The following is a 16,724-nucleotide window of genomic DNA, read 5'->3' on the forward strand; positions in this document are numbered from 1 at the left end:
CGGTCCAGAATAGGATCTAATAGGGCATTAAAATCACCTCCAACAATTATTGGGGGAGCCACCAGCATAAGCTTAGATTGTAGCTTGACAATATAAGAAGGGTCATCAATATTCGGCCCATAGAATGAGGCGCACGTCAAAACAGTCCCCCGAAAGTCCAACTCCACTATCACCCATCTCCCTGATTGATCCGTCTGGATGGATTTAACTGAGCAGGTTAGTCCCCGTTTAACTAGGACGGCCACCCCACGACTATTCATACATTGATTCGAGACGCCAAAGGTTTTTATCCAGGGTGCCCCTGAAAATAGTTTATTCGACTCCCCTGTGGTTAGGTGGGTCTCCTGTAGGAGGCAAACCCGAGCTTCTGAAAGCTCCAGGTATTTCATAATCAGCCTTTGCCTCCTGATACATCGTAGCCCATTTACATTCCAGGAAAGAATACCAAAACCGGCCTGATCAATAGTTACATTTGCCATCCATATTCATCGCCTCCCGCATTGATGTCATACTGAAAGTTGATTCCCAAAAGTAAGATGAGGTTATTTTGTTTTTATTATTTTTATTTTTATTTTTATTCCTTACCCACCCATAGTGCCCCCCTCCCCCTGGATCCCACCCCTCCCACAACCCCGTGCATGCCCCTAATCCCTTGAGGAACCCTCCCTTAAAGATGGGTGAACCCATTAGGTCACGCTCACCTCGGGTTTAAGAAAGAAAAAGAAAAAATAATGTACTGGAGAAAAAGATTGGAGGCAGGATAAGAAAAAGAGGGTGTTACAAAGGATATACTATCCTGTGGAGAGGCCCTCGCTTGTTTAGATGAAAAATCTCATTTTGCCTGCTCTGCCCCCCTTAATCCAACCATGAAGTGGTCTACTTCTTCGACTGTGTGGAATAGTGCGCAACTGAGCCGGAAATTTTAATTGTACCTTAACACCCAGAGACCTCAATTCCTCCATTCTACTGCCCATTTCCCACTGCCTTGTAGCCGTTATGTGAGAAATGTCAGACCTTATTTGAAAGGTAAATGAATCCGAACCATTGGGGGAAAAAGTTAAGGAACCCTCCTTGAGACCAAGTGATAAAACTAGATCTTTTACTGAGTATGAGAGGAAGTTGACCAGAATCTTCCGGGGTTTCAGTCTTTTCGGATTTTTCCTGTAGGGGTCCCGGTGAATTCTTTGGATTTCTGACATCAAATCCATGTCAGACTGATCTTTCAGAACAGTCCCCTTTAAGATTGAGATGACAAACCCCTTTAAGTCTGAACCTTCCAAGTTCTCGGGAATATTAAGGGGCCTTAGGTCATTCTTCCTTGAGTGATTTTCCAACCTTTCGATGTCGTCTTTCAGAACCTTTTGTTGTAAGGCTAACTTCCCTACTTCCTTTGCGGCCTCACTTATGTTTTCTTTAATGCCAGGTATTTCTGCTTCGAGAAGGTCCGTCCTTGCAACCACCTCGTCGAGCCTCTGGGCCAGAGCTTCACAAGAAGCCTTGATCGCCGCCTGATTGGCTTCGGAAACAGAGAACCTCCCCGCGAGCTCTGCTTGGTTTAGTTCTGAGACCTTAAATCCACTAAGCATCTCCTTCTTCATGGTGATTAATATATCCGACAAAGATCGCACTTCGGAGCCCTCTGCTGCTTCCGAGTTTCCCGCTATGAGACACCGAGGGGGCGCTTTTATTAAGGAATTTCCGGGGGGATCTTTAAACGGTGCGAGCTCTTCCTCATCCTGTAGTCCCAAAACGTTGAACCTATTGGAGAGGGTTACATCCTGTTGAGGGGCCTTAAGCGCTGGGGAGTCAGTTGGAGACCCGGTGGGCCGCTTAGTGGATTGCTTAGCCCCCCTTTGTTTGCATTGAGAGAACGGGGTCACGGGGGAGGAAGTTCCCCCGTCGCTTACAGCTAATTTCAGTTTAGACTGTTTAGACTTGGTTTTTACCTTAGAGAAAAACCCCTCCGTATCTTCAAGGGTCTCTTCCGTGGTTTGATTGGGTTCCACTGTGGTAGCCATGACTCTATAGTAGGTTTTTAATGAGGGGGTGATTTTTGAGGTAAGTGCGGGTTTCTTTTTTACTCTAATTTTAGTTTTGAAAACTCCTTTGTTTTAACTCCTCCTCCTCTTCATCGCTCTCCCCGAATCTAGCCCCAGACCTCCTTAACTTTGCTTTAGTTAAGTTAATAATGGATGTCTTTTTTTGGGTTGCAGAGACGTGTGTAGCCTCTAGATTCTGCTGAGAGTAAGCAGCTCTTGTTCTTAGAGTATAGCGACCCACTCTAGGAGGAGAAACAATACCATTTGTATAACCACCTTCATTCACCTCCATACACTTACTCAGAATGTCAATGCCACCTCCCCAGAATGCCGGGACAGAGCCCACCAAGCTTAAAACTCCGTTGTTGCGCCTTACCGGAGACTCAACCCCCGCTGGTGCTTGAATTACACCTCTATTTTCTTCTGCAGGATGACATGCAGCTCTCGCCTTAGATATCTCAGCTGCCTTTCGATAGGGACCCTGCTGTTGCTCCGGCGTCACCGCTGCTTGTGCTGACACTGCCCCCGATACCCGGAACCACAGACAGGCAAGGACCCGGCGCCTACAGAGCCTCGCTGCCTCCTCCCATCTCCAGCCGAGAGACTGACTGCTGAGGCCCATCGAGTCCGGGCGATTGGAACAGAGGGAGACTCGCCATAAACTGCACGCGCATCAGCAGGCAAAGAAAAACAGCTCACCGGACCCCGGAATGCCTCTCCTACCTCCCTCCTATCCTCCTCATCCCGTGAAGACCCGAGGTGAGTGCGGCCGCGACCGTTAGCTGCCGGCCGCCATGTTCCTCGAAGAATCCTCTCTTCTCCTTTCTCCGTTCTGCAAAATATCCTCCCGCCTTAAAAATGATGACTTCTCTGTACTTGAGTCCACCAGAGTGCCTTTTGTGCCTGGCCTTTACCGTGTATTTCTGAGCCACTTCCATATGTGAAGCATGTTTCTTTTATTCTCATCATTCACGGTGCTTTGAGATGTGTCCCTCTAAAAGCAACTTTTTTTATATACCCTGAGGTGACCACTCTTTCCTTTTTTGGCTCTCTATGCTTTATTGAGAAATTCCTCTTTTTCCATCCTCAACCGCTTCCACCTTTCCTCCTCTAATATGTGTATGTATTCCTGGTAGCATCACACACACACCACACCCTCTCACACACACTCACTTTCACACTCACAGTCCCCTTTTGGAAATACTCCTGATAAGTGGCACTTAAGATTTCCTCCCCAGTCATTCGGTCTAAAGACACCTCCTATTGCTACCGGCCTTCAAAGTGTATGTGTTGCAGTGGTGCCCTTGCCAGAATTGTTTTGTGTGGTGGTTCTAGCATGACTCAGTGCAGCCACTCACTCAGACCCTTCTGTAGTAGACCACAGCTTCAATTTATACCACACCCATTGTGAGCCCCATTCTAAAGTAGCTTTCACATTTAATGACCTCTCATCAGTTTATGGACTTGGTACCAGCTCATGCAACGTTGCCTTGCCGTTCATTTTTACTACTCACCTGTCCCACCCTCAGTGAACTCTTTCTTGGTATTTAGACAGAATATCAGAAACATAAATATCGTGGGACGAAATTATCGTGAATGTAAGTTTCTATAGGTAAGTAAAGTTTTGCTATATATAACTTCATATATACCTTGACTATATATATATATATTCTTGTCTGTGAGCACAATGCACTTTACGAAAAAGATTATGAAAAAATTTAAAAAAGCTAAAGTTGGACCAACTCACTTCCGTGTGTGCTGTCTTCCTGAGTTGTCCGGGGGTATCTTGGATTGGGATGGTATAATCTTGTCGGGCAGAAGTTGACTTTGGGAGTATGTATCATATATATGTATATGTTCTAGGTATGTAAAGTTAAGAATAGCAAATCCATGCTTATGTATTTGCGCTTACCTTCTCGATATTTTGGTCCTCGATATGTTTGACACTATATTCTGACCCCACATTATTTGTGTTTCCAGTATTCTGTCAGTGATCCTTCTTTCTTAAGTCTGGTTTTGTCCTTATACTTGGCTCTGTCTCCTTTGAGCCACCACATTCTCAAGTACTGTCAGGCTCCTTGGCTACTCCTCCATCTGAAGCTTTTTCTCTCTTGTTTTGCCCCAGCCTTCCCTTATTCAACTGTATGTTTCCAGCTCCTCGGAGTTGGAAACTCTAGTGAGGTTTATCAATGGGGCACCTGGAGAGGCAGCTCGTAGCACTGGGTACCCGCCTCCTTCCTGTTGGGGGCTCAATGGGCGTACCTTCACTGTCTGTTACCTATTGTATCCTTTATGCCGCTTCAAGGACCTTCAGAGTGCCTTTGGTACTCTTTGGTGTGGCGGCTTCTACACTACTCAACCACTGGTCCCCGACATAAAGGGGAAGGCGGGGCAATAATGAAATGTCCAGTTGTCGCCTTAATCTAGCCCTGGTGGTTTCAGGGATAGAACATGGCAGCTGCCTTCTCTCTAGAGCTTACTCAAGAAAATTACCTTTAAATTGTATTTCCTTCTTCATACTCCTGTCTCGACAAGTTTAGGAAATGTAAGGCTCTGTTCTGGTAACCATGCGAAGAGACCGCCTCCCACGCCTTCACGCGACAGAGAGACTGTGGAGGCACCATGACTGATATTCTTTACATTGAAAATGTCCTTCTTTGAGCCTCCAAAAAGTATGGTGATTGTTTGTAAAACCACCTATTCATGTCACAAAGCAGGGGCTTTTGGAAAGATTGTTTAACAAGAAGTTTAGTTTCCCTTTTAGTTTTATACCTGATTTAAAGCAAGGTATAAGTGGCTGTAAAATGTCATCACTTTATTGAGTTTGCATTTTCTCATATTTAATGCCTGCCAATAATTTCAATAACATTCTTCATAGGCTCCCCTCAAGAAAAGCCAGCATATTTGACTTGCATAAATCTACACACACTGTGATTGGCTAAGAATAGTCCAGCATCTAATTCCTGTGACTTCTGCTTAAGGAAAAGGTCTGTGTTGTTGCCTCAGGTGCGTGATTGACTGCACAAAATTGTATTTATTGAGTGATCAGCGCAGCTATCACTCTACCTCAAAATTGGACAATGCCTAATCAATACAACGTCCAATGTCTAGTTTGCTTCCTTGATTGCACTTTTCACGCTCGTTATTTGCACACGGCCTTGCTCCTCTGGGTGACCGCAGGTAGCCTTTTGTAGGATAACTCGTTATCCCCCACAGTGGCTAAAGTGTGGTAAAAACGGAAGTGGAACCCTGCCAGGCAGCGACGTGCAAGTCATATGATACAGCTACGTGAATGACTCGCCCGTTTGGAGGGGGCAGTACTGCCACAGACGAGCAGCCTTTTTATCGTCACCTGTATCGAGCATATGGCTAAAGAACATTACAGGTACTGTCACTTGATAAAGTGAGCATCATAATGCAGGGAACTTGAACATGGCAGTTTTACTGGGAAATAAATGCTTTCCAGTTCTTCTGTGTGCATAGCTTGCATTTAAATGATTCCTAGCGGTACTGAGTGCTTTACAGCAGAGTTTATTATTATACTGCATTGTGGAAATTGTTGTCTCCAGGAGCTCCTGTAATTTAGGTGTGTCGTGCTCTCATTTATCATCTGGAGAAGAGACCAAGTCTACAGGAAGTGACCTCCGGTGAGCTAATAATTTAATCCCCTGGACTCCCTGAGAGAGATGTTGTTTGTGGCACAGCTCTGCATAGTAAAATGCGAATGTTTTCTCCTTATAATGAATGCCTTTGTAAAGCTAATTTCCGTATATTTATTCTCTTAAACAGCAGATCCTTGATTTAGCCTGACTGCTTTCTTCATGTTTCATCATAGTATCCTAGCAACAGGATTCTGATAGAACCCTGAAGTATGGGGGTATCATCTGCAGATGGCCAAATCTTCCCAAATATTATCCCAGTCTCTGCCTCTGCCACCAGGTGTAGGCCTGGTTGTACCATGTTTACAATTTTCTCTCCATCAACTTTGCATGCTTAAGATGCAGGTGTCTTTCTTCCCACATCGACCATCTCTCACGGTAAGGGGTGGGGGAATAGAAATCAAAAATAAACAAAAATCTGAAGAAATGAAGCAAAGGCCTAAATAAGTGAGCCCTGTCTAATTATCACCATTCGATTTTGTCTGACATAGCAGCCTCTTTTAATCAGTTATGGGTTAAAATGGACATCTAAGGTGCTGGAAAAATATCAAAATGCATTTCCTACCTGTCTTTTACTCAGTAATCTTTCGAATTCATTAATGTATTACTCTTTTCGTGTGTGTGTCTGTATATATATGCATATACATATATAGTATAACTTTACATCACGTTTGCTGAAGGTTTTCATACTTTCCTCAACAGACACTGATATTACAACATAAAGTTAGTATCGACATTTAAGGTAAATTATGGAATCTGAAAACCAGCAAATTCACTAAGAAAATGTAATAAGGAAAACACGTGTTTAAGAAACAAATGATAAAAACCACAACGATTTGCTAAGTGATAAGAGCAAATAATGCATACTTTAAAAAATCAAACAATTGAAAGTTTTACAGCTCTTGCCTAAAAATATGTTTATCCATGCGCTCAATAGTTCTTTAGGCAAACTTCATAACAGCGAGCTCGGCCTAATATATCTAAAATAGGGCACATATCTCCTACTCCACGAAAATCTTCTCTTCCCATGGTGCTTTTGGAAATTCAGGCGAGGGTGCCATACATGTCCAGCTCTAGCTGGTTTCCTGTGGGGACCACACTTCTTTTGTTTCTTCTGGCCCCATTGGTCCTATTTAGACAAAGCTTGATCTCATTTTGCTTAAGTTGGCAGCCTTGAGGCCTCTAACATTCAATTGACTTCTAAGAGCGATTTTTCTTCTTTGCCCCCTTTGTTGAGTTTCCCAGCGCTCTTTCCCTCCTTGTGCAATCCTCACCTACCCATAGGGCATGACCTTTTCACATCAGTAGGTTTGCTCGGTTGGGTCAGATTGTGGGTGGTATTATTCCCTGGGTCAGATTGTGGGCGGTGTTATTCCCTGACGTACGGTCTAAAACTGTGGGAAAAGCAACTTGTATTATGGTCTTTAGCCCTTCCAGATCCTGACATGAGTTGTTCATATCTAAATCCACCCTTTGCTACAGATGCTAGGTGAGTAGGTCCAGTGATTTATTGAAACAAAGTGGATCTGAACATCTTGAGTGGGGTCGTGAAAGGGAGGTCATGATAAAGGAGGATCTCACTAATTGGATATACTTAATTTTTTTGTAAGGCTTCCATGAGCTTCCATAAGAAGGGATGCATCAGCTTAGTCCTTATTGGCTCTGAGTGATATGGCGGACACAGAGCTCACATGGCTTCTTCCACATACTAGCTTTTATGGTAGAGTGGTGAGCTGACTGTACATTGCTAGTCTTAAATCCTTGAGCATGGTGGGAAGCACTAATACGCTTGGAGCGATGTGTTGGCTTGAGAAGGCTCACTGCATCTCTATCTTGCTGGCTCCAATGAAAGTCACATATTTCCATACATACATGTCATCCTCCTCTACACTTGATCTTGTGGATTGTCTTCAGAGCAGTTAATGAGGATCAAGAATTATTGCAAATATGTAGGCAAGCTGATTTCTTTCAACGCCAGGTAAATCTTGTTGGTGACCTTCCCTTATAACCCCATGAGATACTTGGCTGTTTTCGTAACCAATTTATGCACTAATGCAACCTTTTTCTTGTGCAAACTTTAGGCGAGACAAGTGGGCATGAAACAAATTGGGTAACTTATGACTCCATTGGCACCAACTTCACTCCTAATGGGCACCATCTACCTCTCTCTTTGTAACATACATGGTTCCCCTCCACTAACGGGAGTATGTAGAAACACCGGTGTATGTTTGAATTTTCAGTGGTACTAAGATCGATCTACAGTTGTAAATATCAACTAATACTGAATTTGTGAATCAAGATCTTGCTTTTGTGATGAAATCCCATTGGTGAGCAAGTATTTTTGACTTAGATGTGCAAAAAAGTTGTACATTCTCTTGCATTGGCTTCGTGCAAGCATTGTGCAATTTAAGGCACAATGCATTTCTCACAGTACACGCTACCCATTTATTTTATTTTTTAATTCGTTATTTTCTAGTTTAATAAATCCAATCAATAGCTTATGACAACCCGTTAAATTGCTGCATGTATAGAGCACTTCGAAAAGAGCAAGTAAATGACTCCAAACTGCACAGTTCATTATTCAATACACAACCCTGACACATGTGGAAGCCAGGCATTACATGGCATGGCACCGTTCCCCCCACAACTCATTCCATAGAAGAGGGGTTCAAGGGCATTTCTCAAGACACAGACTGAAAACTAGCGCTTGCAAGCCAACCAAATCCAACATTCTATAAGGCAGCATCCTTTCATTTCGCCACAAGCAGTTTTAGGTCCAGTACAACCATCCAGCATACCAGCTGCAAGTTGCACCTTCCCCGAATGGGCACTCCCCTCATTCTCTCATCTGGATAGATACGCCTGGTAGGGAGGGTTCTCGGATACCGCAGGACCTGCTTCTAACGAGTATGAGCTCATTGTATGCAACGGACATGGTGTTACAATACGTCACATGTAAGTGCCAAACCTTTATCATAGGCAGCGTTCCCTTTGCCCAGTGCATGGCTATTCTGCGCTTTGCCAGCAGGAGCACTATCACCACCAACCACCTATGGGCCTTTGGGAGCTCTAATCATAGCCTGACAGCACTAGAATGGGAGTTGCCTCTATATGCTTCCCCGTTAAATTGCGAAGCTCATGGAATATAGAATCCCATTAGCACCTGACTAGTTCCACAGTACACTCCGCCTCTGCAGGTAAACTTTGAGGGGCATCCTGAAAACCCTAGTGGAACAGATAGGCCAGGTTATAGTATATTATGTTGAGGTATTTTAAATGTATTAATAAATGTCTGCTGTTCTAGGATACTGTCCTAATGAACAAGCCACATTATGCCCATTGTCTGTCATTGATGACCATGCCCAGATCGTCCTGCCAGGCCAGTCTCTCCTTGCTGATATCTGGTTGCCAGCTCTGTGAGTACATGTAGAGTTTCGAGATATGGTGTTACAGGTCATCATTTTGTAGCTAGTATGTCAAAGCATGCAACTCTGGGGGTTCTTGCCCAGCAGCTCCCGTATGGTGTAGCGGACGTTAAAACACTAGAACATGTCGAACGCAGTGTGACTACCATCCAGCACGCTCACCTGTTCCCAACTATGCAGTGTCCTATTCTCGAAGAAGTCTCCCATGCTCCGCAGTTGCATGCCATCCACCTCCACTGCTCTTGCCCCATGGGCAACCACATACAACAATCTAGCGGTAGCAACAGTAAATAGAATAGAGCCTCTTTCGGTAGATCATCTACCTGCCTCTAGGAATACACAGTAGTATTTATTAAGTCTACAATGTTGTGATGCCACACAGCATAGAGCGACTGTGGAGAGGCAGCAGCTCTTTCCAGCCACACATGTGGTAGGTCATTCGGGCCATACATTGTGCAGCTATGCCTCCAGATTGGGGGCGTTCAGGCCCCCTTTTTCATAATGAAGTGTTAACATTTCCCAACTGACCCGCAGTTGTTTGCCTGCCCAGGCTAGCCATGTTAACAATGTCAAGAGGAACAAGAATTGTGGCAGCACCACCATTGTGCCAGCGGGTGTTTGGGCCTACCTTCAATAGCATCTGATAGCCTATTAATCACCTTGCCATTGTTGTTCAACAGTACCACTGAGGAGTCAGGGTGGACCTGTATGTCCAGGTATTTCACTGCGTCGGTAGTCCCCTGCAAGGGGTAGTCCGTCTGCACTGGCGAGGTAGCGGGCATAAGAGGGAATATTAGGGAATTGTCCCAGTTAATGCATAAACCCGAATGTCTGCTGAAAAGTACCGTCTCTCAAATTACTGGGGCTCAGTTAATCTCTGGATTACACATAACAGTGTGTCATCGCATATGCAGAAATGATCAGCTTATTGTGAGGTAAGGGAATTTCTCAGTGCAAGTGGTATTTGCACAATGTTCAGTCCAAAGACAGCCACCAGGGCATACACCAAAGGCGATAATGAAAACCCCTGCTGGGTACCCTTTGTGATGTCATTGGCGTCCGTGATGGGGCCATTAACCTTCATTTGCACAGTCGGTCTGGTATACAAGACCCGTAGTAAACATCCCCCACCCATATCTGCTTCACTATTGCCATCATGTAGTCCCACGCCACAGAATCAAATGATTTTTCAACGTCCAGAAATATAGCTCCAACACACACTACCAGGTCGATTCTGGAAATCGCCCCAAAGAATGCTCTGAGATTAAATATATGCGATCTACCAGGTATAAACCTCGCTTGTTCAGGGCCAACTATAAGAGGCATGAGAGGCGCCAATCTGTTTGCCAAGACTTTTCCAAATATTTCGTGTCAGTGTTTAGTAATGAAAGGGGTTGGATGGATACATAGTGGTCTGCTGGCTTGCCTGGCTTCAGTAGAGCGATAATAAGAGCCTCCCTCGTTGTATGAGACATACAGCACTCCTTGGCCTTTTCAGCCTGGACCGGAGTGATCTTAGCACTCCTGCTTGCTTAGAGATCTCAATCGCCCAAGTATAGACTTTGACAACGTACCGGACAGTTGCAACCTTTACCACCGAACCTGTATCAATAGTTTTCATCAATCGCCCTTGCTAGTTCCTTTCAGAGCACTATATCCAGTAGAAAGTAGGACCGGAATCGCCAAGCAAAGGCAGGAAACCTGTGTGTGTCCATTGACCGCTCTAATAAATCAAGGGAGAGATCTGAATAGGTGTTCGATAGGTGCCTGCATTGTTGAACCCACATGACTAGGCTTTTGGCCAACAACCAATGTCACGCACTATGGAGTAGTGCGTTTATCCCGGTCAGCGGGGAATTTGTGCTGCCAGATGTCTAGTATTCCACTCTTTTTAGAAATATCTTTAACCCCTTGTGTGCCCCGCCCTTTCCACGCCCTGTGCCGGGCGTTGAATTAGCGGGCGGGGTTCATGACGAGATAGTCTCGTCATGGGCACAGCGCAACCGCGGCCCATGACGAGACCATCTCGTCATGGGCACTCAAGGGGTTAATGACCCTAGTTGCCACCGAAGGCCGCCGCTGGGGACCCCTAGATTTCTTCTGCTCTGAATTAAGAACACTTTTGAAATCACCACCACATATATGAGGCAAGTCACCACACTACGCGAGTCTGGTGTGCAACTCATAATGAAACTGCAGGTCATCCTAAATAGGGCCGTATATGCTGACCAGCAGTACTGCCACATTATCTCTGTGACAGAGAGCCATCAGGTATCGGCCACCCAGATCAGCCTTCACATCTCTTAGCTGAATACCTGAGCCCTTCCGCACCCAAAACAAGACTCCTCTCGCTTACAAGGTGAAATACACTGTGTAGCACTTCCCTTTCATGTGCCGCTGTATAGTGAGGCCACTGTTAGGGGCTAAGTGTGTCTCCTGTAAAATGGCACATCAGTTCTGTGCCTCTGCAAGTATGCCACCACACTGCGCACCTTCAGTTGATCATTCAATCCCCTCCACCCCAAATTAAGGTGAGAAACTTTATCGAAAGTCGGTTGCCCTCTGCAATCACCCCCTCACACACATCATCCGGTACCACCATGCAGTATATCACTCATGCTATAATCCGCAATGCAGATTCCTCTGTGCCATCGACATGCTCTGTCATGCCTGCATAAGTTGTACTTACCCCATCCCCACCCACACTGTGAAGCCCAACTTTCTGGGCTTCAACCTGGATCCCTCTCGGCCCTCCCTCCCTCCCTTTTGAAACATATGAACCAGCCAAACTGTGTGGAACACACATGGGGACAAATATTGCCCTACCGACTCCCCCGGATGCACTATGCCACAGGGCGCAGTAGTTGCATATATGAAGTGCTGTAACATAGCTTTGAACAGTACTAACAGGGCGAATGCAACTTCACCATCCACTCAAGCACAGAGAAGCAGCCCTGGGAGCACCCGTCACTGCCCACACACAAACTGTACTGCACCCCGCATCCCAACTGGACACAGCCTCCAAGGCCATAACAGTAGTCAACACATGCTAGCAAGAACCAGTGCAAATAAACAAACCGAAGATGATCAGCCAGACTGGACTCAGTTCAAGTTAAGCAGGTTCGGAGTTGAAATGAGTTCAGGCAGTGTAGCTCGTACAACACCTCCCCAGCAAGCCTGCTCAGAGAAGCACAAAAGCTGCTGCACTTCAGGAAGCCTCCATTCCTGTTCATTAATGCCCCATAGGTCAGATGACTCTCCCTCATCTGACCACGATGATCGCCGCCGAAGCCGCCTGTTTAAGGACTGGCTGCAGCTGCCTGGGGTCACCAAAAATCTTGGGTATCCCATCAATCGTCACCTTCAGTCAAGCTGGATAGATCATGTAGTTTCTGCTTGACAGAGACAAATTGCTTCTGTGCCACTTGTACATGCTGCGTGAAAACTGGATAAATCGAGAACCCAGAGCTGGCATAATACCAGAATTTTAGTTCACTTGCTCTGCGAAGCGCTGTGTCCCTGTCTCTATAGTTACATATTCTCGCTATTATGGGATACGGTTAGGCACCTGGAACTGGCCTGGGCGCCAAAGATCGATGAGCTTGTTACACTACAAACAAGTCTGAGAAAGACTGCCGCCCCATGGAATCTATCAAAAGCGGCTTTACAAACTTCTCCAAATTGCCAGCATTGGTAGATTCAGCCAGACCATCCGAATGTTATTGTTCCTTGATCGAGACTCAAGATCTTCTGGCTTAGCATGCAGCACTGCTATCTCCTTGTATAGTTTCTTTTGTGATGTTGAGGCAGACACCTGCTCACCCTCAACCGCGAACACACGTCTCTCCACCATGTCGACATTTTTTGAACTGCCAGGATTGTTTAATTTGGCCACAGAGAGGGAATGATGATTGAATACAATGAGCTTTTGTTGAGCAGATATATATTTTGAGTGTATAAAATGATTTACAAGCAGGCGTTTTTAAAATAAGTTTGTAAATGCTATGCGTCTTTTCCTTTCTTTTTTATTTTTTACGCACGAGTACTTTCTCTTGAGCACATTGTTATGGTTCCTTGAGTGACCATTGTATGTAAACAGTAGATGTGTAGCATCGATATAAATTGAATTTCATGTTTTGGAATAATACTACATTTTGTGTGATGATGTTTTTATACCTTTATGTTCTATCCCTGTTATTTTGTATTCATTGAATATTGCGTCTGGATAGGCTGTTTGATTTGTTCTATCCTTGGTTTCCGTAGGATCACTGTTTTCTGGGTCCTCCTCTATAGGCACATTTACATTTGAAAATCCACCACCCTCCACATTTGTTGACCCTAGGCGGAGCACCCAGTAATTGAATTTAATTCTTTATCTGAAATTGCCTTCTGCTAGAAGCTGCCCTACAGGTACGCTGCAAATCAACCATATAAGCTGCTACAGATTTAACCTTTGATATGTATTGCCCACATTTTGAATTGTCTTGTGCTTATATGAAGCAGAAAGCTACCATCCGCAAATCAGAATGACCTCTCTCTAAAAGTCAATGGCATGTCCCACGCCGCGGGAAATGAGGGCGCCTTATATGGCGCTGAGCAGCGGGCCAGGTGGAGGAGTCTGGGACTTGTGGTCCTCAGCGTGCCCCGATGAAGCCTAGCTTCATTCGGAGGTTACAGGGTGCATTAGGTATCGGCCTAATGGTGAATGTACAACCCTAATTAACATTATGCGTGGTGTGAGGCAAGGGTGTGTTTTGGCCCCCTTCCATCGCTGCTTATATATTAATGATCTTGATTAATTTTTATCACAAAGAGAGGCGGATAGGCCATGGGTGGGAGCAAGGAGTCTCCCTGCACTGTTATATGCAGATGACTTCATTCTACTCTTGAGAACTGAAGTGGGTCCTCAAAGATTACTGGAATGATTTGTCTTCTTTGAGTGACCTTGGTTTTGCAACTAATATAGCTAAAACACATACCATGGTCTGCGAACATGTATCTAGTATTTGAAATCACATTATATTAACAGGAATAAACTTCTTCATGTTCCAACTTTTACGTGACAAGGGTCAGCTTTTGATAACCAGTGTAAATGGACACATTTTATGAAAGTAAAGAATGCCCAATTTAACCTAGCTATAGAGCAAATTGTTAGGTACCTGGAAAGTTAGGTTCTAAGCCCTTAGATGCAATGTTTAATATTTATAAAACACAATGTTTCTCTGTTCTGATGTTTGACGCAGGTATTTGGGGGTACTGCAAAACATCATACCTGCAGGTTGATGAGAATGTGTTCTTGAGAAGACTGTTTTTTGTTCCTACTCTATGTGCCCACGTAAACTTGTCATATGGAACTAGGCTTATTGTATTTGGAAGACCGTGTCAAGCTATCACCACTCATGCTATGGGTTTCAATTTGGTCAAAAGCTGAAATCCTTCCCAACCATAATATAATTATTGATTATCTACGGGATGTTTATGCATGTCATATCCCATGGTTAAAATATGCAAAAGACCAATTCAATATGTTAGGGAGGCCTGAACTTTTCAATAGTCCATGGGATGTTAGCGCTTCAGCCAAATCTCGAACTAAAACAGAATTCCTTACTATATTAGAAAGGAGAAGCCAAGGAGTATATCAAGAAGAGAGTGGCTGCCCATCAAAGTTTAGTCACCACCAATCAAATGAAGCCTTATTTATATCGCTCACCACACCACTATCAGAGAAATTACTTGGTTAAGTTAAGATTTATTTGATCCCACCTCCTAGCCTCTTACCCAAGAGGCATTCATGGAGAAGCAGGTCTTGAGCCACGCCCTTGTGATTCATGGTCAGTGCAATCCATGTGGCGTTCATTTTTTGTCGTTGTAAATTGTATACTGTGCCTAGGAAACCATTTTTAATTCCATTACTCAGATGCCTGAATATCAGAAAGTGCAGGCCAGCTTTACTTCACATCCAACTACCGCAATTAAATCTTGATTGCAAAATGGTTTATAAATTCATCTTGGTCGCAGTAAGATTGAGAAATATGGTGGGCAAGTAACTTTTTAACTGTGTTTTATTTATTTTAACTTATTTTTAGAATCATAGACAAATAAGTGTTTGTTGCCAAAGAGGCAGGATTATTTATTTGTGGCCTTAACATTTCCCCTCTTCACGTACAAGTCCCCTTTATGAACTCATTTTTACAAGTGGGTTACTTGTATGTTGGTAATATTCCCCTTATTTGCACAAGTCACATTATGAATTAATTTATGTAATCTTAGTCAAAATTGCTGCTAAGCTTTAATGTGTGTATAATATTGATGTTCATGCTATGTACTCTTTTGTGGTTTTATGAGATTGTATGATGATAGATTGTATGACACAACCACGCACGCCTAAACCACGCATGCCTTAACCAAGCAATCTTTACAACAATTGTATTTTTACCATGCATGCCTTTACCACGAATGCCTTTACCACACATGCCTTGACAACAAATTTCGTGGTTAAGGCATGTAAGGTAGAGGTATATGGTTTGGTACAGATCCCACCCAGCAGCCCCCCTTCCCTGAGCCCTAGAACCCACCCAGCCCACTAGGCCAAAAAAAGTACCCCGACCCCAGCACCCTTGCCCTGAGCCCCAGAAAATGCCCTCTGCCCTATAAACTTCCCATCCCCCTTGCACTGAGCCCTAACCTCAGCCCTTGCCCGAAAAACTACCCCTTCCCCAACCCCCCACCCTGGGTCCTAAGAACTGCCCCCTGCCCTAAATCCTAACTCAACCACAGACCCCGCCCTGAGCCATAACCAGGCCCCCTTCCCTAAAACATACCTTTGCCCCAGCCCACTTACCATGCCACGTCCCAGTCCTTCCTGCAGCAAACCTTTTGGTTCCTGTCCCGCACGCTCAGACCCCTAGAACACCGACTGCCTTATCCACACATATGTGTGGTTATTGCATAAACATGGTTAAGGTAAGCCTGGTTCAGCTTGCGGGGAAATGACACGCATGCTTAAGGCCATGTTGTAAAGGCCGTTTCCCATTTGATGACGATGACATTTCTCCAAAATAAGTAACCCAGCTCTAACTGCTAGGACTTGTCTTCCATACATTGAATAGCAAGCAACCCCAGAATTGTTTCTGCCATTTTGGGCTTTCTCAATTTAGATGTAGCTTGAGTGCCGAGACCCTGTGAGCACAGAGCTCCAAGCTTTCATAATCCATACCATGTACAGTTGCATTTCAAAGACAACAATAGTGATGTGCATGCTTCCAGTCTTGTAAAACAGAAAAACTATAACCCTGAAGCTGCATTCCCCTGGTTTCTATGTGCCGCAACACTCAGCCATGACCCACTTCACACCACTTTACTCTTCTGCCTCCCAGTTAGACACTCATGCCTGATATTTTTCCAAAATCTTCTGCGTAACTCACATATTCCCTTGCATCTGCAGCACCTATTTTTACTCTCTCCTGACATACTCCATTGCATCATCTTCCTCTCACCTCCCCCACATACACCTTACGCGCAGCTATATGCACAGTAGTTTCCTTATCTTTCGCCCTGTCAATATTTTGATTGCTGTGTACTTCTTTCCTATACCTTCATAT

The 16,724-nt window shown here is 44.5% G+C and overlaps 1 protein-coding gene across 5 annotated transcripts in view; it reads left to right on the forward strand.

Annotated features, from left to right (window-relative positions):
• Nucleotides 1-16,724, forward strand: part of TENM3 (teneurin transmembrane protein 3) — a 1,236,182-nt gene that overhangs the window by 396,999 nt on the left and 822,459 nt on the right. The gene's annotated exons all lie outside the window — the stretch shown is intronic.

The sequence above is a fragment of the Triturus cristatus genome, chromosome 2_2 (genome assembly GCF_964204655.1).
Source record: "Triturus cristatus chromosome 2_2, aTriCri1.1, whole genome shotgun sequence".
In the NCBI taxonomy this organism is placed as follows: Eukaryota; Metazoa; Chordata; class Amphibia; order Caudata; family Salamandridae; genus Triturus; species Triturus cristatus.